The following is a 26,792-nucleotide window of genomic DNA, read 5'->3' on the forward strand; positions in this document are numbered from 1 at the left end:
ATTGTTTTGAAAAGGGATTTTATGTCTGCATTGTCATTAAAAAAAAGGACATTTTATTTTACTTGAATTAGGAAAATATAATTCCGTACAGCCTAATAAATTTTAGGAGGCTCCTTGACTTATTTCATAATTGCTTCTTTAAGCATATCACCTTCACATTGAAAAGTACAATTAGAATATTTCTGTCTGTCATCCTTATATTTTTATTGAAAGAGATTTAGCAATTATGTTAAGTTCTAATTTGTACATATTGTTTGCAAAGCACCCACTCTGCTATATAAAACCATGGGGATTCCAACAAAACTGGTTCCCTGAGAAAAAACAGGGTAGCTGCATAGACTGCATTAACAGGAACCAGTGGATCAATTGAAGTGATCAATCAAGTGATCTATCTCCTGAGAAATAGAAATAATACATCTCTCTATACTTATTGAATAAATAAGACTAAACAAAGAAGACAGAGGATAAGATAGGCGGACATTGAATAATTTATTCAAGGATACAAAATTATATTTGGTCAGCTGAAAACCTGGAACCAAATACTATTTAATTATTTTTTTAAATTAACACAGAAAATTCAAATAGTTTTTGTTTTGGTGTGTGTCTTTAATACCATGTGCAGATTTCTGTAACCACCACTATAATCAGGACATAAAATGATTCCAACACCCCCCAAAATTCCCTTCTGCTATTCCTTTGAAATTACACTTTGTTTCTGCCTCTAAACTCTGGAAAACACTGACTATTTTTTGTCACTATAATTTTGACTTTTCCAGAATGTCATATAAATGGAATCATACGATATGTAATCTTTTGAAAGTGACTGCTGTTACTTAGCATAGTGCCTTTGAAATTCATTCATGTTTGTACATCTATCAAGTGTTTCTTCTTTTTCATTGTGGAGTTGTATTCCATTACTTTCCAAGACAAGATCATGGAGTCCATGATAAGGGGTTTGGCTTTTCTTCTGATTGCCAAGTCATTTTATCAGGGGTTTGATGTGATCTGAAATACATATTTGAGTTCACTCTAGCTCTTCTGTGGATAATATAGTATGGGCAGGAGTGGAAGAAGGAAGGTAGAACATGGAGGTTAGAGCTGTAATTGGATGTGAGAGTGGTCTATTCTGAAGGCATCCAGGAGGGATGTGGAAAACAAGGAACAAATAATAACTACTTTTGAAAGGTGGGGTTGACAGGATTTGAGCTATGAAGGAAAAAAGAATCAGGTATTCTCTTTGTTAATCTCTGTTGGCTTTTAGTTTTCTGCACCTCTGGCCCACCTTATTCAAACCTATATTTACTTTTCCTAGACCTAGTTTTCTTCTGAGTGAGCAAAGCAAGTGTATAATTGGATTTAGTTATAAGCCCAAATAGGACACCATATTTAAGGTGTGAAAAATGATGGCAAATATCTTAGTTATGTTTTGCCAATGAAGAACTTAAAATCCATTCAAATACTCAATTACACTAGAAAAGACATTGAAACATTGGCAGACTGTCTTCCGCACTTAGAGTAGATGTATCTGACTGTTGAATTAAGTATTTATTCAAATATTTTTTTGTTTTATATACTTATTTGGAAACTTAAACTTAGAAGCTTATAAAATAAGTAGATTGAGGGACTTACTAAAATAAAAACAGCACATAATAATCTGGTTGATTCAAATTATACTAAGTTTATGATTAAGTCTAAGTAAAGATGCATGTATGTATGTATCTATTTATCTATCCATCTATCTAATTTTTCAAATAAGAGTTTTTAATACTCTGATCCTGCAAGTTATGTTAGTTTTTCACAATTTTTATATGATATATGTTAATTTTGATCAAATAAAGTGGGATCTGTGGTTTATACATAAATGAAATAACCCATTGAATATAGAGCTCTTACCCTTTCTGAAGGTTACTTAGACATACTTAAGATACTTTTTAAGAATTCATTATTTAAAGAAAATACTATATTTTATACTGAGAAAAATTATTTCCTTAGGATTAACCACAGCTATTAAAATAACTTGAAATTAACTTTTAAAAATGCAATATTAATTAATGTATAATATGTAAATTATTAACAGATTAAGAAAGTGATTAAAGTCTTTTCACATGGTCTTATTTATGGCTAATATATATGTTCACTGCTTTGCAAGAACATGCATACACGTATATGTATTTATGCCTATATACAATCATGGATAATAGAAAATACAAGTATTAAGTAGAAAACTATAATGACTGAAGGAAGGCCACATAAGGAAATTCCTCTGAAGAAGGGAGTATTTTGTTTTCATGTTTACTTGATCTGCTGTGTTTGCCTGGATCCCACTGGAGTAATCTATTCATCAGGATTAAACATTCATGAGTCCCTTAAAAGCAGGTGTTTAGTTTTTCCAGCTCTGAATATGGCAGTTCCAAAAAGGCTTCACAGGAAAAGTGAAGCTCTCATAAGGGAGTGTTTCTTTTTCAAATGTTTAATTAGTTTTTCAAGACTCTCACTGAATTTCAACAAAGTTGAGCTATTGACCAGAACACCTGTTTGGCTTTGAAGACTACTTTCAACATTTAATTTCAAGCTTGTCCAAGTTTAAGTAAAATTAAAAATTAAGGGGCACCTGGGTGGCTCAGTCGTTAAGCGTCTGCCTTGGGCTCAGGTCATGATCCCGGGATCCTGGGATCAAGCCCCGCATTGGACTCCCTGCTCGGCCGGAAGCCTGCTTCTCCCTCTCCCACTCCCCCTGCTTGTGTTCCCTCTCTTGCTGTGTCTCTCTCTGTCAAATAAATAAATAAAATCTTCAAAAAAATAAAAATTAAAATACATCAGCAACATTTAAAAATTAAAACCTATTACAATCAGTTCCTTTGGTAATTACTATAATTACATCATCCACCTAGAGATAGAATATGTATGTCATAATAATACCTATGGGGTTTTTAAATTTTTATTTATTTATTTATTATTTATATTTAGAGAGAGAGAGAGGAGTGGGGAACAGAAGGAGAGGGAGAGAGAGAATTCTAAGTAGGCTCCACGTCCAATGCTGAGCCTGATGCGGGCTCAATTTCACAACCCTGATATCATGACCTGACCTGAAATCACAAGTCAGATACTTAACTGATTGAGCCACCCAGGTGCCCCTATAGGACTTTTATTACAACTTAGAATTAATTAAAAGAACTATTAGTTTAAACTGTAGTCATTTTCAAGCACAATGAGCAAACAAAGACCTCAGCATTTAGTGTTCTCTCTAAAATTATTATTTATAGCACAGTTTTGAGAATCGTCGTTTTCATTTCCTTTCAAATTTTATTAAGTAATATCCAATAGAATTAAAATATTGTAGCACCATTAAAACAAAACACATTTTTATTCTACCTAAATCAGTATTTTTAAACCTAAAAGAGTTGTTTTTGGTAACATGTATAAATATATGTGTGTATAACACTGTTATATATATACACTCACATTTCTATATGCATAGAAATTGAGGCCATTTTAAATGAATGTGGCTATTCTTTTCCCCCATCCATGTGTTCTTACGCATTCCATGTAGCAGGATAATACTATTCTGCATTCATTTCTAGAAGACATAGACTGAGGAATATTCCTATAGGAATATAGGTTGACTGCAGTGCCCACAACCCTCCTTTCCGTCTTCTCTCACAAGGTGGTCTCTCCTTTCATTCCCAGACATCCCTGACCATCTGACTAAGCAGAAGCCACTCCTTTCATAATCTCTGAGTAGTCTCTTTTTATTAACTTATTTTCAACACACTTAATTTTGTAAATACCTACTTTGTTATATATTTTCAGTAAAAATAAATAAAGATCTTCCTCAAAAATAAATAAAATAAATAAAGATCTTGATGTAAAAAAATTTGTGACTCAAAACTCCTCCAACAATTGTAAGAGGTATCAGTATTGCAAGAAACTTGCTGGTTTATTCAACATAAAAAATCCAGAGAACAATTTAACTTAATGTTAAAAATAAGTAATGCAACTTATTTTTAATGACCATGTGCCTTTTTAAAGAGTATTGGAATAACATTTATTTTTTTAAAGATTTTTTTATTTATTTGAGACAGACAGAGAGAGACCATGAGCAGAGGGAGGGTCAGAGGGAGAGAGAGAAGCAGACTCCCTGCTGAGCAGGCAGCCTGACATGGGGCTTGATCCCAGGACCCCAGGACCCTGGGATCATGACCTGAGCTGGAGGCAGAAGCTTAACCTACTGAGCCACCCAGGTGCCCCTGTAATAACATTTAAAAGCTTGAGTTCAAATTCTAAGTTTCTAAACCTATGATGCTTGGGTAGTTAACCAACATGGACCTGATTTTTATTCTCTGTAAGATCAAGGGTTTTTTCTTAGACAATTTCTAATCAAACACTGATAGCAAACTATGAAAATGAGAGCATAAAACAAACAAAAAAGTTTCCCAACATTAAGAAATTAGCTAAATGCAATAAAGATGGAAATCTGCTGCCCTATGCAAACTTTAGAATTCAAGTTATATAAGGCAAATAATGGGGGATAACACTCCTGAAATCATGGCATGAATAATTATATTAACAAAAATTATGAACCTAACTTGACATTGAAAATATTCCTAAAAATGTACTTGAAATAAAAGTACTATATTTTATTGTGTAGTTCCCCTGTTTTAGGATTATGTATACTTTTCTTACACTTTTTTTGTTGTTTTATAAAATGATTATAATTTCTTTTGTCATCAGGAAAACTTGTTATTTTTCTTAAATAATGGACAGATATACTGTTAAGTAGTGATATCAATGTGCCATTATCTCGATCTTTTGTCCAGGCATTTTTAGTTGATATAAACTGTGGGCATCCTGAAAGAGAAAAATCATAAAGAAAGTAAAGCAGTAATTTATTACTAGCTGGAGTTTGGCTTAACCCTGAGATAGAGTTCCAGTGTGCTTAGCCAGAACATGGAAAATGACTATATTGGGCAAGCCAAAGTATGGAAATATATCTTCTCTTTAAATTCAAATCCAAGTTTTGCATTTAGTAACTGACTTATTTTTATATCAATTACTTATTTTGTACCAGCCATTTACCAGCACTCTTCTGAGCAACAGGAAAAAAAGCAGAAAACAAAAAACCCTTGTGTCCACAGATTTTGTATTCTAGTTGGAGAAAGTGGGGAGACAGACATTAAGCATGTAAACAATAAAAGCTAAGTTGCATCAGATAGTAAGGAAACAATAAAGTTTAAAGCTTGATTGCTGAATAGAAAACTGAGAAGGAGAAGATACAATGATTAAACTAAGCATATCCTCTACACCACAGAAGAAAGGGATTTAACCCATCAATCCCAGAACCTGAATCCTGGGACATCAGGCAAGATGAAAGAAAAGAGAGTAGGACTTTTTTTTTTTTTTTTCAAAGAAGAAGTCCTAGGGCGCCTGGGTGGCTCAGTCAGTTAAGCATCTACCTTTGGCTCAGGTCATGATCTCAGGGTCATGGAATCAAGCCCCACGTCGTGCTCCTTGCTCAGCGGGGAGTCTGCTTCCCCCTCTCCCTCTACCCCTCCTCACCACTTGTGCTTGCTCTCTCTCTCTCTCTCTTTGTCTCAAATAAATAAATAAAATCTTAAACAACAACAACAACAACAAAAAAGAAGTCCTGGGTCTATGTCCCCTTGAGACTTGTGGAGTGAGAAAGCAAGAAAGGGAATTGATTACAACTAAGGGAATACAAAAAATTAGTGAATGCTTTCCATGGGAAAATTAACCCTGGATTTCCTCTCCATTATATGGAAAGAAAAATTTAAAAGCAAAAGAGGTCTTAAAAAAAGAAATCAGAGAAAGTAGCAACTACTTTTTAACACTCTGCTTAGGGTGGGGGAAGCCTCTAAAGGGACCATATTTATGTGTATTCCAAATTTTAACTCTGTATACCAATATTATCCATTGTCATGGTAGTTCAAAACTTTTATATTCTAAAACCTGAACAACCTTTTTTCTCCTTGGAGATGAAGTGACTTACCAATTCTTGAAGACTGGAAGAGAATATGTTCAAGTCTTGAGTGCTCTCTAGAAATTTAACAGGGATTATTTCTAAAGGGATTATGATCTCCGATATAATCTAGCAGTTACAGATCCACCAGAAATACAGTTATCAAATGGCTCTGTCCACGCAGAAATACTATACTCCTTAGACATAAGAAATTAAATGGAAGACAAGTGAAAGATGATTACCTTTTGCCATTATAATTGTATTTCCTCTTCTTTCTTAAATTTAATGTGGGCCTGAATATCTGTTGTCAAAATGTGCTTGCATCAGTCTATTTACAGTTAATACTTTTAAATAATGGTTTTTATAGTGCTTAAATTTTTTTTAAAGATTTTATTTATTTATTTGAGAGAGAGTGAGAGAGAGAGCACATGGGGGGGAGGGTCAGAGGGAGAAGCAGACTCCCCGCTGAGCAGGGAGCCCGATGCGGGACTCGATCCTGGGACTCCAGGATCATGACCTGAGCCGAAGGCAGTTGCTTAACCAACTGAGCCACCCCGGCACCCTATAGTGCTTAAATTTTTTAATGATTGTCATATATTAACACAACACCGAACTATGCATTTTTCACATATAAACTGTAATTTTTAAGCATGTACACACACACACACATACAGATGCACACCTTGTCAGTTTATAATTATTCAATTTCAATTTTTTTTTACACAAACAAGGGGTCAGTGTAAAAGTAAGGAAATTACCAACTTTTACACATATTATAAATTATGGAACCAGAACTGAAGTCCAGGTCTTACTTGAATGGCTCTGTATTTTTTACTGACTAAAATTCTCCTCAGGCAGGGCACCTGGGTGGCTCAGTCGTCAAGTGTCTGCCTTTGGCTCGGGTCATGATCCCAGGGTCCTGGGATTGAGTCCCACATCGGGCTCCCTGCTCGGCGGGAAACCTGCTTCTCCCTCTCCCACTCCCCCTGCTTGTGTTCCCTCTCTCGCTGTGTCTCTCTCTGTCAAATAAATAAATAAATAAATCTTAAAAAAATAAATTCTCCTCAGGCATGATGACAATGATAATCCCATATCTCTTATAGCACTCTTTACTTTAAAAAGTGTTTTTATTTCTTCTATGTCAGGTAATCACATCATCAGCTCTGTGAAGAAGGTAGGAAAAACATTTTTATTCCCATTTGACAGTAGAATACTTTTGAATATAAAAAGTGCTATACAGATATAATGTGGTATTATCAGTGTCTATGAAAAATAAACCAGTGGTAAACAATTGAAACACAATATTTGCCACACAATTCTTCCGTTTCCTGCATCAAAATCCCATTGATTTTCATAAAGTGTTTAGGACTAGGTTGACAGTATGTATTTAGTGATGAAATACAACCTAATTTGATGGTAGTCAAATGAAAGAAATATACAAGTGCCACCATTCGTGCTAAAACTTCAGTTGTTAAAAATGAAATGCTGCTTCAGGACACCAAGCCCCATTGCTTTAAAATACATTTTTATTTTCTACACAATGCAATCTTTTAGAATTCCTGAAGTTAAGTGAAGCATAGATTGGGGACATCCACCATTCTCATCACAGCTGCTGCAACATCATGGAGCACATTGCAAGCTCAATGGGAAAGAAATTAACTGCCCATCTGTGCAGTATAAATTTTTTTGGCTTCTCATGCTTGATTAGTGGGAGAGTTTTTAAGTATATGACAATCCAACCATTTCACAGAGATTATGTATGAAATCTGAACACGAACAATAAAATTTAAGATCTTTCCTTTACCTGGAACTTCTAGAAGCAAATAGAGACTACTGCAAAAATAAGATATTCTGAAATTTAACAAAAATATTTGAGAGAATTAGTATCTTTGAATCAGATAGTTAAGGATTAATGGCTTCAAAAATAGCATTTGCTATACATTAGATATGGGCCCTTTAGGGCACAGGAGAAAAGTAATAGCTATATTATGGGAAGGAGGTTAATTTTTTTATGACAAAAATACAAATGCTGCCTTGGAATCAAATGGTTTGCATATGACTTTGCTAGTCTACATTAAAAAATCACCACCAAAACATGGGCATATTGTGTCCCAGCAAACAGAAAAGTCTTTGCAGAAAAACAGTCAACAGATATAATCAGTGCATTTATAACAGTGAATATGTAGACAAATTAGTGGAAATTTTGTTGTAATCATTAAAGAATAGTAATCGATGTAATAAAATAATTTGTGGCTTAAAATGAGATATTTTTACATTATTTCTATTCCACACAGTGTAAAGTCTGAACAAGGACTAAAAAATGGTGAAGTAAACGTATAACACATTCATGCTGGATCAATATTTTTCATTTGTCATTTGTCTTCCTTGGCTCACTTCATGGAGCAGGAAGATAGAACTTTGGAAAATTCAAACAATAAGGAGGAAACTGACATTCTAAATCAGAAGTGCACTCTTTACTTTGTCACAAATAGCAAAAAGGTAATATATTGAGCAAGATACTGCATATCATGCAGTCATAGCCTAAAAGTTAATTCATTATATAGGTAATTTTCAGCCTTTCAGGAAAAGAAAAATAAAAAGAATGCAAATAACAACTCTTTCAATATAGTTAAAAAATTATCTCTAAATGTCAGCTCTTTCCCTCAACATTTTGAGGAAGTATCTTAAAATCAACTAAGGTGTAGCTTTGCTCTAACAGGAGCTAGGATCATAGACCTTGGGAAGAGGAGGAGGAATGGGGATAGGACTTTACTAACAGCCTGGGTAAACTTTGAATTTAATTTGGAAAGGTTTATTTACCAGTCAGTTTCTAAAGCAAAAATACTGTTTAAAAATCCCCCCAAATTCTGTGGTTTATCACGGCAAACATTTATTCTCATGCTCACAGGTGTGTGTGCATTGGAAGAAGCTTGGGTAATATCAGCTGGCCCAGTGGATGGGCAGCTCTGCCTAAGGCAATGGTTACATTAAACTTAGATCCAGCCTGTGGATGCGGCCCGTGTCTATGTTACATGTATTTGCCTTGCTTGGTTAGAGGTTGCTCAAGGCATATTCTCCTCTAGAATAGCAGAAGTGCCAGGACCAGGTCATGCTCCACAAGCACATTTATAGCTTCTGAAGACACTACAACTACCCATAATCCACTTGACCAAGCAAGTCTTGGGGCCAATACCCAAATCAGAGAAATAAGAAAGTGCTATAACGAGAGGAGACACTGAAGGCATTCAAAACAGGAGGACTGAAGGAAACAAAGCCATACAATATAACATATACCACGAATTGACACAGGGAATTAATGGGGGAAATATATAACACACCCTTAAATAGCTCTTTGTTGCCTGCAGTGAAAATCACAGGGAAGGCAGAGAAATTGGTTCACTGAACAATTTGTTCTGTTATTAAAATCCTAAAATTTGCATCAATCTTATTTTCAACACAGAGCAGTTACCAGCGAATATAGAAAATCTTTGAAGGAACTGTCCATCCCAGCTACCTGATGAGAGGGTGGTGATGTTACAGAATCTTAGCTAAACCTGAATTATTTAGTAAGGATTATTTAGTTCTCCTTTCCAGTTTTACTCTGACTTTGATTTTTTCATGTTTTGTGCCAGCAGGAAATAAATGTACAGGAAGGTGTCCAACCAGGAAAGCAAAGTAAAATATCCATGAGTAGGTATTAATATTTCCCTTTTAAATTAATATTTTAGTTGCACTAAATATCATATATCAGTACTAAATAAATCAAATGTATAGGGGAAATTACAAACTCATGTGTATAATCTAAATTCTCAGTCCATTATTGTTCCCTACCATACTTTATTTAAGCACCTACCATGTGTCAGCCACTGTGTTTACTTCTGGGGAATCAAAGATGAATATGACATATGTCCTGACTTGAACAACTAGCATTACTGGGCTTAGACTTCTTAGTCTTTCTAGCTTCCAGTGATTGATCTACATTTTTCTTTTAAGAAAAAAATATTGGAGAATAATAGAGAATACACTTGGCTAGGTTTTAGGAATTTGGTTTTAGCCTTAAATCTGTCCTTAATTACACCTAAGCAAGTGACTAGAACACACTGTACCTATTTTCTCTTCTGTACAGTGGGAATCATGGTATTTGCCACAAATACATTATTAGGATTTGTCTGAAGTGCAAATAGAAGTGAACATAATGTCAAGTTAAACGAAACTATGGAAATTACCTTTTAGTGTCTATTTCTTACTAGTAATTTTTTGGTCACTTGATGTGAAAATAGTAAAATTTAACATTTGCATTTTGCTTTTAATTTAAAAAGTATTTTTTCATATGTTATTGTGGAATAATGGCTCCACAAGTATGCCTTAATTCCTAATTCCTGGAATTTATGAATATATTTCCTTACATTAAAAAAAAAGAGACTTCACATCTGATTAAAAATTTTGAGATGGGGAGATTATTCTGGATTATCTAGGTGGGCCCAATATAATCACAGAAGAGGGCCAAATGAATAGAAGGAAATGAGATGGAAACAGAGGTTAGAGTGATGTGGCCAGACCATGGAAATTGGTAGCCTCTAGAAGCTGGAAAAGTAAAGAATGCCTACCTCCCTAGAACCTCAAGAAAAAACTTGCCTTGCTGACACCTTGACTTTAGCCTAGTGAGACTGACTTTGGACTTCTGACCCCCAGAACTAAAGATAATAAATTCATGCTGTCCTAAGTATAAAAAGAAATGTGGTCATTTGTTTCAGCAGCAGTCAGGAACTAGTACACTTATATATTGTCTCTTTATATTGTTAACATATTGCCTTATCTCTTTATAATTTTATCTCATTAGAAAATCTTTCTACTTCTTCTTTCAATGTTTGTGAAAGTCAGTGCTCTTAACTCAGTATTATTTACTAGAAACATTCTTTATTTTTTTCCCTTTGAAAAGTAAACCGGTTAGTCATTGGAAAAAAATAACAAATAATAATTTATTATCTATATATCAAATTTCTATCATATAAATAATATGTATTAATACATGTTATTTTATGACTAGGAAGAATAGCATAAATTATATTTTAATTAAAACTAAAGAATTTTCACATATAATTACAGCTAACTTACAATATATAAGTAATATTTGCTAGAGTTTAAACAAAACAGCAACAATGGAAAAGCTTATCAGTAGTTCAGAGAAAGTGAACCTAGGAAAATCATGTAATATTTAGTTTATAAACCAAAAAGTAAATGATAAGCAGGCTATAAACTATTAAATGAATGATTCAAAAATTTATGAAAAACTCAACAATTGAAATAGAGCCAAGAAGGGATACAATTTGAAATAACAGAAGCACAGCTGGTAGATCTGGAGGCCAAGTGGCCTTGTGACTGGGGCAAGAGTGATGCATCTAAGAGCAGAAGTAACACAAAAAACAGTTGGAAGTCAGCAAAAGAGAAAGAACACAAAAGAAAACAGAAATAAATTATAGTGCAAATAGATGGCAGACATCCTAACCAATACTGGAATATAGATTATGTAATTGGTATAGTAATATTTCTTATATGTAAACACCGTTTGGAATTCAGGGCTACTAATAGTTTATATTAGTTAATTACAGTTTTTCTAATATTTGATTCTCTGAAAAATAAAGGTAAAAAGAGTTTAAGGAGTACCAATTGTTTTGGCCCTCTGCTGAAAAATAAAGGAAATATAAAATGAGGAATGAAATTCCCACAATGCTATAGCCATACCTATAAAAATTGTGATTGTTTAAACAGTGTGACCCAGATCCCTATATGCTGGTAACTCTCTCAAAGAGGAAATGAGCTGAGGAGAAGGAAATATTTAAGTAAAAAAAAAAAAAAAAGCTCATTCAGAGTTTGAAAAGACAATTGGGAGCCCACATTCCATACTACAAGGGCTTGACATATTTTTTAATGTAATAAGTGTTTATGGTTAAAAAGTAATGAAGAACAGAAGAAAATAATGGAAAGGAGAGAGGGATGGAGAGAGGAAAAAAGTAAAGAGGAGAAGAAAAAAGTGAACAATAATTAAAATAGCATTCAGGGAGTAACTTATGAATGTGCAGGTATGATAAAAGTTTAACTAATAAATCGAGGAGGAAAGTTTGGTAGAATGCAGCATTATGATATGTTAGTTTGAAATTGTTTTTAATGTGCATTGATGAGATTTCTGTGCAATAAATATAAAAGTATAAAAATACCAGAGAAAAGATATAATTCTAGGAATTGGAATAGTAGAAATTTGATGTGATAGACCAGCATTTTAACCTGTTTTTTTGGTTTTCAATGCTAGGCTCCAGTTTTTGTTTGTTTGTTTGTTTTTTGCCACCACTCTTATCTGTAGCATAGAGATAAGCAAGTCTAGGAAACTAGCAGAAAAGTTAAGATTTGGGGCTAGGCAAAAATGTCAACTGTTTTAAAATGGCTACTCACACCACATCAACAAAAATAGGATAAAAATTATCTGATCATCTAGGGTGCCTGGGTGGCTCAGTTGGTTAAGCGACTGCCTTCAGCTCAGGTCATGATCCTGGAGTCCCAGGATCGAGTCCCGCATCGGGCTCCCTGCTCAGCAGGGAGTCTGCTTCTCCCTCTGACCCCCTTCCCTCTCGTACTCTCTCTCTATCTCATTCTCTCTCTCAAATAAATAAATAAAATCTTTAAAAAAAAAATTATCTGATCATCTCAATAGATGCAGATAAAACATTCAGCAAACTTCGGCATCCATTCATGATAAAAGCCTCAACAAAGTGGGTTTAGAGGGAACATACTTCAACATAATAAAGGCCATAATTGAAAAACCCACCGCTAATGTCATACCTAATGGTGAAAAACTGAAAACTTCTTCTCTGAGATCAGGAATAAGACAAGGATGTCCATTCTCACCAGTTTTATTCAACATAGTACTGGAAGTTCTAGCCATAGCAATCAGACAAGAAAAAGAAATAAAAAGCATCCAAATTGGTAGGGAAGAAGTAAAACTTTTACTATTTGCAGATGACATGATACTATATATAGAAAACCCTAAAGACTCCACCAAAAAACTACTAGAACTGATAAATGAAATCAGTAAGGTTGCAGGATACAAAATCAATATGCAGAAATCCGTTGCATTTCTATACACTAATAATGAAGCAGCAGAAATAGAAATATAAGAAAACAATACCATTAACAATTGCACCAACAATAATAATTACCTAGGAATAAACTTAACCAAGGAAGTGAAAGACCTGTACACTGAAAACTATAAAACACCGATGAAAGAAATTGAAGATGACACAAACAAATAGACATTCCATGCTCATGGATTGGAGAAAAACAATATTGTTAAAGTGTCCATAATTACCCAAACCAATCTAAAGATTATATGTAATCCCTATCAAAATACCAACAGCATTTTTCACAGAACTAAAACAATCTTAAAACTTGTGTGAAATCATAAAAGACCCTGAATAGCCAAAACAATCATGAAAAAGGACAAAATTGGAGGTATCACAATCCCAGATTTGAAGATATACCACAAATCTGTAGCAATCTAAACATTATGGTTCTGGCACCGAAATAGACACATAGCTCAATGGACTAGGATAGATACCCATAAATAAACCCACATTTGTATGATCAATTAATCTATGACAAAGGAGGCAAGAATATACAATGGGGAAAAGACAGTCTCTTTAATAAATGGTGCTGAGAAAACTGGGAAGCTACATGTAAAAGGATGAAATAGGACCACTTTATTATACCATATGCAAAAAATAAGCCCAAAATGGACTAAAGACCTAAATGTGAGACCTTCAACTATAAAAATCCTAGAGGATACACAAACACATACACATATAAACACACACACACACACACACACACACACACACACACACACACATATACATGCTGTGAAATAATTATGCAGCCAGAAAAAAAATGAGATCTTGCCATTTGTAACAACACAGATGGACCTAAAGAGTATTATGCCAAGTAAAATAAGTCAGTCTGAAAAAGACAAATAACATATGATTTCACTCATATATGGAGTAAAAAAAAATGAATAAACATAAAACAAAAAGTAAAATCAGACCTATACAAAGAACAAGCTGATAGTTGCCAGAGGGAAGGGGATGGGCAAAATGGGTGAAGGGTGATGGGAGATACAGGCTTCCAGTTGTGGAATGAATAAGTCACAGGAATAAAAGGCATAGCATAAGGAATATAGTCAATGATATTGTATAATGTTTTATGGTGAGAAATTGTAGTTACACTTGTGAGAATAGCATAATGTATAACTTGTCCAATCACTATGTTGTACACCGGAAACTAATATAACATTGTATGTTAACTATACTTAAATTAAAACAAATAAAAAGAATCTGGCAACTCAATGAACGTTTAAAGGCTCTATAACAGTTGAAGAATTTCTCTCTCTCTCTCTCCTTACAATGTTCACAACTGTAACTTCTAGTGGAGATACTGATGCTTTTCAGCAGCATCTTAGATGAGAAAGCTATTATTCTCTTTCTAGGCTCAATTGTTTATGGAAAGTTTAGTGGAGATAATCTTAGATGGCTAGTGAGAATAATGAAACCTTGTTTCACATTTGTCTCTCAGTTTTTTTAACAAACCGCGTCTGTTCCAGCTCTAGGGTCTTTATGATTTCTCTGTTTGAAATTTGTTTTTCTCCCTCAAAACTCAATTTTTGAAATCTTAGCTTAGACCGCTTTCCTTAGAAACCCTCTGGCAAATATCCATGTTCAGCACCCAATAACCTCTTTTTTCATCATAGCTCTTTCACCATATTATAATTTTTCTTTGTTTGCTTATTTGTTTAACATCAAACTTCTTCAACCGTAAGCTCCCTAAATGTAGGTATGATGTGTCTTTTATTTACCTCTGTCTACTCATGGCCTACCATGGTATCTGGTGTCTGAAACACAATAAGCATCTAACTTTTATCAGTTAAATTAGTAGAAGGATGAATGAATGCATGGATGGATGAATGGAGAAGCAATAGATATTTATGTGGCTCTCCTGACAAATTAAAATGATCAAGTCATATAAATAAATAATGGAAGTATTGGCAATGTACTGTAGAACAAATAAAACAGAATCCTTACACATCTGTAAAAGTAGCACAGGAAACATCAAAACAAAGATGATGTTTATAAAAATGCTGAAGACAAAATTGTTTCACATATTTTGTTCAAAAGAAGAAAAGTTAAACAAAACAAAATAAAATGACACTGTTCTAATCTACAGTTCAACTGTTTGAACAAACTGGATCTTAATCAGTAATTCCCTCTCTAGGGTATTGCCTTGGTTCTTCCAAAATATTTTTATGAATGGAAGGAGGGGTGGTCTGTCAGTCCTATATAGGTTTCTGTTGTTTCATTCAGACTGTTTCTTCTCCAGATATGGTTACTGAGTCTTGATCGCCATGATGGCACTGCTTTATGTGGTATGTCTTCTTTGTCAGATCTGAAGGCTTTTCTGGAACAAATGGCACTCCTAGCCAGTACTGATCTTTCTCTTCTCTAAGCCAGTGGAAATAGGAGAACAAGGGAGTCCATGCCTTATGGAGAGAATGGTGTAAGTTTTGCTCATTCTGCTCGTTCTTGATCCAGCAATGCCAAGGCATAGGAATATGTTCAAGTCCATTGGACTTGAAATATATTAGGAGTATCTTTTCCTCGATTCATAAATTCAACTAATTTTTTACATTTATGATGTTTATGTATTTATAAGTTTATATATCATATTATGAAAAAGATGGAGAACTCTGTTACCTCAAAACAAGCAAATAATAATAAAACACAATAACAACAAAAAACGAAAGGACGCAGCTATGGATATGTTGTTTAAGAAGTTGTCCTTGAAGACATTTGCATGTATCTTTGTATCTATGAGAAGTCTCAGTTTAGTAATGAAATGTGATATTTTACTAAAATTTTCAACTTAGAAACGGTGTAAACGGCCTAGGGATTTGGTACACTGAGGATAAAATGTAGGGACATTGTCATTTCATGTTACCATAGGATTAACTGAAAGACAGTGAGGCCTTGGCATTGCTAAATCAAGAACTGAACTGTTTAGATGTGAATTCTGAATTATAGCTTCTACCCTACACTTTTTGCAAGAACATTAAACTTTATATATTTTATTCTCTCATCTGTAAAGTGGAGATAACAATGATATCTAGTTTGTACACTGATTTTCATCATTGCATCGGCTAATTCAGATTAAAAAATCTTAGCACAGCCCACGGCACCTAGTATGCAGTAGATGTTGGCAATGTTTATTTTGGTCTTCATTATGCTACTGATGACTGAGCAGAACATGTGGCATGAGCAACTAACTTGGTTGAAGATTTCACTATGGCTCATAAAGCAGCTAAAACAGAGATTAAGGGTGCAGGGTAAAGTCAAGATCTGACCGAACACATGGCCCAGCCACTAACCTTCACAAAGAGGAGATCTTGTTACACTGTTGGGTTGATCATGTTTGCTGTGTCCATGAGCAAGTTGTCCAGTGCACAATGTGAGTGCTCAGATGAGTGGTTTGCATCTTCAGTGATTTAATTATTTTTAGCCTTAATATTTTGTAGATTACTGAACAACTCTATTAAAGTCCTAGCTCCTGTTATTCTTGGATACATTTATGTTTAAAATGTATAATTCTCTATTCCACTCCATTTCAGGTATATAGCCAAGTACATAATGATTAAAAATTAAAACTCATTTTTCTGATCTTATAAACAACACCTGTGTGGACAAAAATCACTCCATTTGACATGACTGACTATAATGTCTGTCTTATGGGAAAGCATTCTATATTTAAATTCTATTCTTTACAGGGTCAATACCCATTAGAGTCAAACTTCCACTAAATGTTCAATAACTGCTAGTTAGTGATCTTGATGATGAAAAATACACTTTTAAACTTGTTAACTTAAGAGACTATTTATTTTTATGCCATATAACTGTCTAAGATTATTATTCCAAATATAATGGATGGGATGGGTCATGAGATTATTTTATGTTCTCAGGTTCATTCTAACTCAAATAATTGTTTTTAAAAAAACACACCTTTAACTACCTATAATATATAATCATCATCCTTCCTTCCTGTGACAGATTAAAGCAGCTTGCAAGTTATAAAACTGATTTAATTCTGGGTAGTAAATGCCTTTCCTCTGAATTTAAACACTTTGTTCTATTTTTTATATCAAGAATATTTCTTGGTGATAAATATCGCCTTGTTGCTGGAGCCTTTTGCAGCTTTGATTTTTTTGTAAACTCAGTATTTTTAAAATTTTTCTATTATTCACAAGAGCATTCAGAATTGCTCTTCTTTCTATAGCTACAGGATGATTAGTTGTTTTCTCTCTTGGGACACATAAGTGTATAAAAGAGGCCACTCCTAGGAAAAGTTGGATCCAGAGAGGGTGCTATAAAGCTATGTGGTGGAGTCTACTAACAAATGAAACAAAACAAAACAAAATAAAACAAAACAAAATGGTTGCCTTGAGTTAAATCTTGTTATGCTTGTAAGTTTTGCACCTTAATTCAATAGTTCTATATTTATTATTGTTGTTCTCCTATGTTCTCTCCCTTCTATAAATAATATTCAACCTACCAATCCTTGTATTTATTTATTTGGTTTTGGGGCTGGTGGTAACTGTTGGTTGAACCAGATACTTGATTTCAACAACTATAATCAATGTAGTTCTACTCTTAGGATAGGTGGCACTTGATCTGGCATAAAATACATTCTGAAGAAAACATGCTTCATCCTGAAGCATAACAACAATTTTTGAGAAATTTGAAAACCATGGATAATATCTTAATATACTTCATTTCAAACCATAATTTATAGTTGCAAAGCACTTTCACATATCACATGCTTTTGCCCAGATTCCATAAAATGGGATATTGTAGTTCAAAATGATCAACTGACTTGCAATTTGTCAGGGAGTAATTGCCAGATCTATGACTTAAATGCAAATATTCTGATACCAACTATTGTTATACCAGTCTTATTCTCTTTTAGTCTTCTCTGGTCAAAGCAGCTGGGATATATTGGTGGCTACACAGCAATAGACAACAGCAAAGCAACATGGAAGGGCACATATTCCTCCATCATACCATGTAGTTTTTTATGGTTGGTGTCATTACAGAAGTGTTGAAAGAATTATGTAGAAGGCACCTGGTTGAGGCTATAATTAACATTTGTTTGATATTTCTAATACTTACCAATAATTTAAAAATTATTTCGAGTTAAACTGATTTTCAAAATTTTGTTTGTAAGGCATTTTTAGTAAATCTAGGGGTTCAGAGATGAACCCCTTCATGCTTTACCAATTGTTGATGCTCATGTGATGATTACTTTCACATTCCATCATAGTTACCCATGGCATAACAATAGAGGTGAGACATTCTGCCAGGTTCAGGCAATAAGAGGATGCCTTTTATGTGCTGGCTACTTTAAGCAAAATCAGTGATAGAGTTATCTTCCTTTTGATTTCTGAACATGCCACTGGCCAAATCTGGGAACTTGAACACCAAATTGAAAAATAGGAAGTTATGCACATCTGTACTGATGATGAATGCTTAAATTAATATAAGAGAATGGAAGTCTCTTGCTTATGGTAGGATGATGAGCACAGTTTGGAACTGTGGAGAAAAAGTGTCTGGAGTGGGAAAATTTAGCATGTGTTACCATCATAGTAAAGACTGGAATGAAAAAAAAAAATCAATGGATAACAAATCTATTTGATATGACAATCAGTAGAGGGATGTTTGCATGGTATTAAACTGTCTTCCCAATTCTTTCTGGGTCATCCATGACAAATTCTCATATACCAAGACTTTTTTACATTATTCCTGCTTTTGAAATGTTTGTAGTCAATGTGAACTTGTGAATAACAGATAGAGCTCTCTCTATATCTCTGAGCTGAAACCAGGAATGAGAAGCACTTATTTGTGTCTGGCTTCTTTGTTTTTAAGATTCATCCATGCTATTACCAGATAACAATTTCATTCATTGTTATTGCCGAGTATACTGCAATTTACACTGTTGATGAACTTTTTTGTTGTTTCCACCTTGTTTCCACATTATACTTATGTATAATACATAAGACATCTATGGAAACTTCTACTGGGTTTGAAGTAGCATTTTAAATTCTGAATATTCAGTTTCCTGAGGATTAATGATCTTGAGCATCTACATATGCTTTTAGGTCATTTGTGCATCCTTTTATATGAAATGACTAAGTCATTTGCCCATATATTTAGAGGTGGGGAGGGGTAACTTTGGCTTTAAGAGTTTCTTATGTGGTCTGGATTCCAGTCCCACTATAAATAAACTCTATCTCCATAGATATCTAAATATTTTTTTCTCTTTTATGCTGGCCATTTGTTGACTATATTAATTATTTTTAATGATAATTCAAACTTCCTTCTTTGGATAAACCTAACTTGTTTTTACTGTATTTTTAAGTAAATTGTAATTTTAATTGTAAATTTCTGGGAACAATTTCCTAATATATTGCCTATGATATTAATTATGTGTATGAGAGAGTGTGTCCCTGAATATTTTTTCCTGTAATCTCTGTGATCAAGTGTGAGTGTCAAAATAAAACAATGTTACAAAATTATTTGGAAGTTATTTCAACATTTTATATTCTCTGCAAGTGTTTGTATATAAATATTATTTATTTCCTAAAAATTGTTAGAATTATCTGATGAAGATGCCTAAATTTGGAGTTATTTTTATGAAAGCAATTTTATTTACACATTTAAGCTGCATTTTCTTAGTTTTCTTTCAATCTATAATTTTGTGGACATGAAGTTGTTAATACTTTTTTATATTTTTTAATGTTTGTAGGATCTGTATTACTTACTCTTTTTTCATTTTTGATATCGAAAGTATGCATGTTCCCTCTTTAAATTTTATTATTATTTTCTTGGGATTTACCAATTCTATTATTTTTTCAAAGAACCAACTATTGTACTTTTGACCTTTTTTTAGTATTTTTTCCTAATTTTATGTTACATTTATCTTTATAATTTCCCACTTCTGCTTCTGTACATTTAATTTGCTGATTCTTTTTAAACTTCTTAAAATGGATCTTTACAACTTTATGATTAGCCTACCTAATTTTCTCAGGATGTACTCAGGGTTATAAATTTTTCTGTACACACAATTTTAAGTACATGTCATAAATTTTAATACATTATATTTTAGCTACTTCCTTATTCTTTATTTGATATTTTGATGTTTTTAGAATATCCAGGGATCATTTTAACAGATGTTTCCTTTTGAAAAAAATACAGACATTTTAAAATTATATTTTAATTTTTAATTTCTAATTTCATTCTACTACCTTACACATCTGTGCATTTTTAAAAGATCCCATATCTGTAGTTGTTGACAACTGATTTGTCATCTGTGCATTCCATCAGCTATTGAGAGAGGTGTAAGAAAATATCTGCAATTGTATTTTACCCTTAAATTATGTCAAATCCTCGGGGCACCTGGGTGGCTCAGTCGGTTAAGCGGCTGCCTTCGGCTCAGGTCATGATCCCAGGGTCCTGGGATCGAGCCCCACATCAGACTCCTGGCTCAGCAGGAGGCCTGCTTCTCCCTCTCCCTCTGCCTCTCTCCCTGCTCATGCTCTCTCGCTCTCTCTCTGTATCTCTGTGTCTCAAATGAATAAATAAAATCTTAAAAAAAAGTAAATAAATAAAAAAAATAAATTATGTCAAATCCTCATTTTTGTATTTTAATAGATTTTTATTATCTTAAAAATTCTCTCTTTACCTCTAATTCTACTACTTGCCATAACAAACCATGTTTATTTTAAAGTTTATGTGTGATAAAAAAAGTTTATTTGTGATAACTCCATAGTCTACTATTAACAGATTATTGCTGTTTCTATTAATCATATTCTATATATTCTGATTTTCTCACATGCTTGATAAGTGCCAGACATTCTTTCAATTTCCGTAAAATTGGAAAGATAATTTGAGGTTTAGTTAATGTAATTTTTCTCCAGAGAGGATTTACTTTTGCTTTTATAGATATCTAATATAAAGCTATAAGCAATACCAATCACTGCCATCCTAACAGTATTCAAAGGATTTGAAATTTCAGTCCCTGTAAACATATTTTACCCAGTTAATTCTTAATATTAATGTTTAATGCTTTGATGTTCCCAGCCAAATACCAGAGGAGGTTCAGCACCTCAAATACTGAGCATTCCGTAAGTTCAGTTTGTGTCCTTTCAAGCTCCTTAACACTTTCAAAAGGAAGTTTAGCCTCTCAGGTTCTCAGTAATTACTTTAAGAATTGGAAATGCGTAGGAGAGGAAAGGAGGACTAAATACTGTGGTCATTGTTTTATGCTTCAATTTTCTTTCAAATCTTGGATCTGTACTTCCCAAATCTTTTCTTCCTTATCCAATGCCTCATAACTGATATAACCCACTTTTTCTTATGTCTCCTAGAGAGAAGGTTAATCTGACACAACTTCATTACCATTTTGAGAAGCAAAAACAATGTGCATACTTTTAACATGTCATTAGCAATCCAAACTCGAGAGAAAATAAAGTTGAAGTCAATATGTACTAATATGCACAATTTTTTCAAATAGTATATAAAGAAAGAGGGTAAAAAAAACTGCTTTGTGCTGTCTCTAAGTCATTTCCTCATAATTTCAGTGCAGGACAATTATAAATAAGTTTTCTCAATAATTTCTCTGCCTCTGGACTCTTCCTATTCCAACTTACACTGTATACTACTACTATACTACTACCTAAATTATTTTCTAAAACAAAAGTTATTTTTGTCACTTTCCTTATGAAAATGTTTTCACAATTTATACAGTAAGTCAAAATGCCTTCTTATCACATTTCAAATCTCACTCTATGGCTCCCCTTCCATTTCCAGGCTCATCTCTCACTACAACCCCTAATTCTCTCTTGGTTCCATCCATGACAAAATCCAGTACAATGAGAATTTCCTGCATTCTTCCTACTTATGAAATTTTTATCTTGGTTCAAACTAGAATACTGTGATGATTTCAAAGCTGTGAAAATCTCCCTATCCAGAAAGTAAGGAAGTGTGAACAAAGAAACAAACAAAAAATGATGAAGTTCTGCCAAAGTGTCAAAGAGACAAGCCAATACGGAAAGCATTCTCAGAGGCCAAAGCTAGAACAATGTAATTAATTAAGTGTGTAATATTGGATAAAAACTCAAAGTATAAAATAAATATCCCTAAGTCCAAACTGATATTAATAAATGAGAAGGATAGCTAAATCTCTCATGCAGAATTCTGATTAATCTATGTAGATACTTTCCCTTCAAAATTGTGCTTGACTCCCATCCCTTTTTAAGTATGAGCTACCCTATGCGAATTCCTTCCAAATATGGAAATGAGGGGGGAAGTAATTTTGCAGTGGATAAACCTAGCAAATACTACCTCAACAATATGATATGATGTGATAAGTATGACACTTTACCTCTGTGGTCTTCCTACTACAAATTCATAACCTTAGTTTAACTAAGAGAAAGACATTGAGAAAATCCAAGTTGGGGGTATGTGACAACTACTCATCAGAACTGTCAAAGTCATAAAAAATAAGAAAAATTTAAGAAACTCACAGTCCAGAGAAGGCTTAAGGAGACATGACAACTAAATATAATCTGATATCCTGGATGGGCTCCTACAACAAGAAACACACTGAGCGAAATTGATAAAATCTGAAAAAAATATGGAGTTAATAATATATCAATATTAGAAGATTAGTAGTGACAAATAAAAAGAAGTGTCCATTTAGATTACCACAACTTAGTTTTCCTAATTTTCTCAAAATGTAGAAGGATTTACAGGGGTATGAAAGTGCTTGAATTACAAGCTGTATGACTGGAGTCATTAAAGTTTCCAATGAGGAAACTGACATAATCTGACATACATTTTAATAAAAGAGTTTTCAAAGGTCAGGTTCCATATTTATCTTCCTAGATTTCTCTTGTCAGACTGAAACATTTCCTATTGTTGTATTAACTTATTTCCTGTGCCTCTACTTGGTAGCTGTTGAATTCAGTTTATGTATTTAATTTAATTCAGTTTATTTATTTATTATACTTAAATTTCCATACATAAGTGTGCTGCACCATATATTGGGCATAAAAAGTGATTATGATCACTGATCTCAAATATCTTCTGGTTTAATATAAAAGTAGGCAAATAATATTGTATAGTAGGCTAATTAATAATCTAGAGAGTTACAGAAAGCACAATAATAGTATAGAAGAAAGAAACTTTTTTCAGAGAAAATGGGATTTGGTTTGAGCTTAGGACACTCGTAATAGGAGTTTGCCAGTTGAACAAATGGAATCAGTATTTTTCTTTTCTTTTACTGTGAAAGTAATAACAGGTCTCAATTTTTTTCCTGATTACAAATAATACATTTTTATTATAGAACATTAAATACAAACAGCTATGAAAAATTGGTAACTATGTCACCAATAAATAAACATTTACATTGAATCATGCATTTCTAATATTGCTCTATGAATATATTTGCAATTTTTACCAAAATGAGTCATAACATATATACAGGTTTACTGTTTTCTAACTGTTTTTCACATTTAATATATTGTGAGCATTTTCATGCCATTAAAATATGCAAGATAAGAGGATATTGGCAAAGACAATGCTATGAGGAAAAGCATGGAGAGACTTCTGAGCATGATTTATTCTGAAAATTACAACTAATTAAATACAACTGGATAAGGCAAAGCTGAGGCAAAAAATAGGAATAAATGATATGAGACTGGAGAGATCTCCATGGTCACAAAATTCTTAACATCCATTACCAAAATATTCACACTTAAACTATTTAGCAATGAAGAATAGTTGGAGAATTTAGATTAGAAAAGTAACACGTGATCATGTTTTTATAGCTCCTCTTCTACTAGACTGCAATTAGATAATATTAGGTGATATATGTAAATTGTCAAGAGTGCATAATTGCTGATCATTAAACATCACATTCCTCCAACCCATTGGGTCCTGAGTAGAGAATGTACATATATAATTGTGGCATTACAAATGTAAAATGCTTTACACTTAGTAAGCACTCAGTAAATATGAACTAGCATCAGAATGAAATAGAATAAAGACCAACACTTTTAACAAAAGGTTAGCTCATGTGAATCTTGATATCTGATAATAAAAACATAAATCATCTTTTGCCAACTTTTGACCTTTAGTCACCTTAATATGCTTTACTTTACATTTTCATTAACATTACTTGTTTTTAACAAACCATACAAAATGTGATGCAATAGATTCCTTCCTCCATTAACCTTTAATGGATCCAGAAAATTACTGGGCATAATGGAGACAGTTTGAAGAATTTGGAAGAATAACTGTATTTAAAAAAGTGAGATTCAAAAATCTTCACAGTAAAAACATCTATGAACAATGTTAAATAAAAACTGATGGTGGCAGTTGGAATACAAATTTTCACTTGGATACTCTCCATCTATTCCATCAACTGAAATACTACATTTAGGAAGTGTTCATAGAAGTTTACATGAAGTTGCTCAGTCAATTATTAATAGACAAAGCCAGCATATCTCAGGGTTTTCCACAGAACACAAGTCCAATAAAAGGAAGGAGTGCTCTAGTTAATTACTAGTTCCTTTTTTTTTTTTTAAGATTTTATTTTTAAGTAATCTCTACACCCAACATGGGGCTTGAACTTACAACCCTAGATTAAAAGTCACATGCTCTACCAATTGAGCCAGCCAGGCACTCTCCTCACTAGTTTCTAACTGATGTTTGGTTCTATCTTTTTGAGCACAGTGAAGATTGAACATCCTTGCCCCCTGGAGTTTGGTGAATTAGAACTTGTTCTGACAATCAGTTATGAATTAAATTAATCAGAAAAATTAAAAGCAAGGGTGAAACACTCCTGTATCTTTTTCATTTCGAATGGAGGCAAGTCTCTAGGGTCAATAAGAGCCCTCAGTGACGTGAAAGAGAAATAAATCTTTGTTGTTTTAAGCCACTGATATTTTAGAGTTGTTGTCACAGCATTCTTTAGCCTCTCTTGATTTATAAAGGGATTACTGCCTAGAAAAAAAAATGCTGTTTTAACAAAGGATCTAGGGGGCAAATGATTAAAAAAAATAAGCTGTTTATAGGAGTTGTAAAGATGTAATCTATATTTACTGTTGTGAAACATTTGTTACAATGTTTACATGTGATGCATTGCAAGACAGGTTCATTTTGGTACAAGTCTTTGTTGTGATAACTTATAAGATAGAAACCGTATATAACTAATTTGTTGGTCTAGGGAAGATTTTGAAGGATCAAAATATTAATAACATTGGTTGAAGTTGGCTTGATGTAACAAGATTTTAGAAGAATTTGATAAGCTCAGAAAAGAACTGGCCGGTTAGCAATAAGTGAATAATAAATTTGGAGGGATCATTTCAAGCCCAAGCATAAATAATTGAGAAATGTTTTGAACAACTATAAGCTATTCAAACTCAGACCTACCCAAGATCAAGTTGAAGATATGGCTGTCATAACCACCGTAAACCCAGGCTTTTTATCTAATGATAGATTAAATCTGGATAGGTTAAATTGTTTCAGGGTAAAGATACATTAAAGGATATAATATACAGCTGAATCTTCAAATAGGCAAACTGGCACTAGAGATTCTCCAGACTCTCTTGTATTTTTCCTACTCTAGCCTAAAATCAACCACTATGGAAAGGAACTCTAGTTCTGTAGTCAGACAGGATTAGGGGTCCCTGGAAAAAGAAGGATGAGACATACCTTCCTTAACATAAAAGAAGTCATTTTATGTCTCCCAGGCATTTTGTGATCCAGGCCTGACTGGCACTGACTTGCTCAAGCACATTTCTTGCAGAACGTTCTGGGATATATTAAAATTGCAGAAAAATAGACCTCAGTAGTTAATAAGTTTAAAGGAAAAAAAGAACATAAAAACAAACAGCCATGGGGCACCTGGGTCGTTCAGTCAGTTAAGCATCCGACTCTTGATTTCAGCTCAGGTCATGATCTCGGATTCATGAGATGGAGCCTAGCATTGGTCTCTGCACTGGGCATAGAGCCTGCATACGATTCTCTCTCTCCCTTTCCCTCTCCTCCGAGGCCCCCTATCCCATTCATGTGCACATACTCTCTCTCTCTCTCTCTCTCTCTAAAAAAAAACCGACAAAAAACAAAAACAAACAGAAAACCAAGTAGCTAGTTTCAAGCCAGGAGATAGTCTAACCAAATCAGAGACAAACCAGTGGTAAAACTTCCAGCACTGCTTCAAAAGTAAATGTTGACCTAACACACATTCTTGAGTTGTTATTGCAGGATTTAAACCCCTTTGATTTCTCCTTCTGCTACATCATTATTAGTGTATAGAAATGCAACAGATTTTTATATATTGATTTTGTATCCTGTGACCTTAGTGAATTCATTTATCAGGTCTAGTGTTTCTCATTTTGTTTGTTTGTTTGTTTGTTTTCATGGAATCTTCAGGCTTTTCTATATATAGTATCATGTCCATCTGCAAATTGTGAAAGTTTTACTTCTTCCTTACCAATTTGGATGCTATTTATTTTGTTGTCTGATTGCTATGGCTAGGGCTTCTAGTATGATGTTGAATGAAAGTGGTGAAAGTGGAGATACTGGTTTTGTTCCTGATCTTAGGGAAAAGCTCTCAGTTTTTCACCATTGAGTATGATATTAGTTGTGGGTTTTTCACATAT

The sequence above is a fragment of the Eumetopias jubatus genome, unplaced genomic scaffold, assembly GCF_037043125.1.
Source record: "Eumetopias jubatus isolate StellerSeaLion01/CBP00866 unplaced genomic scaffold, mEumJub1_p1.0 scaffold_1, whole genome shotgun sequence".
NCBI lineage: Eukaryota > Metazoa > Chordata > Mammalia > Carnivora > Otariidae > Eumetopias > Eumetopias jubatus.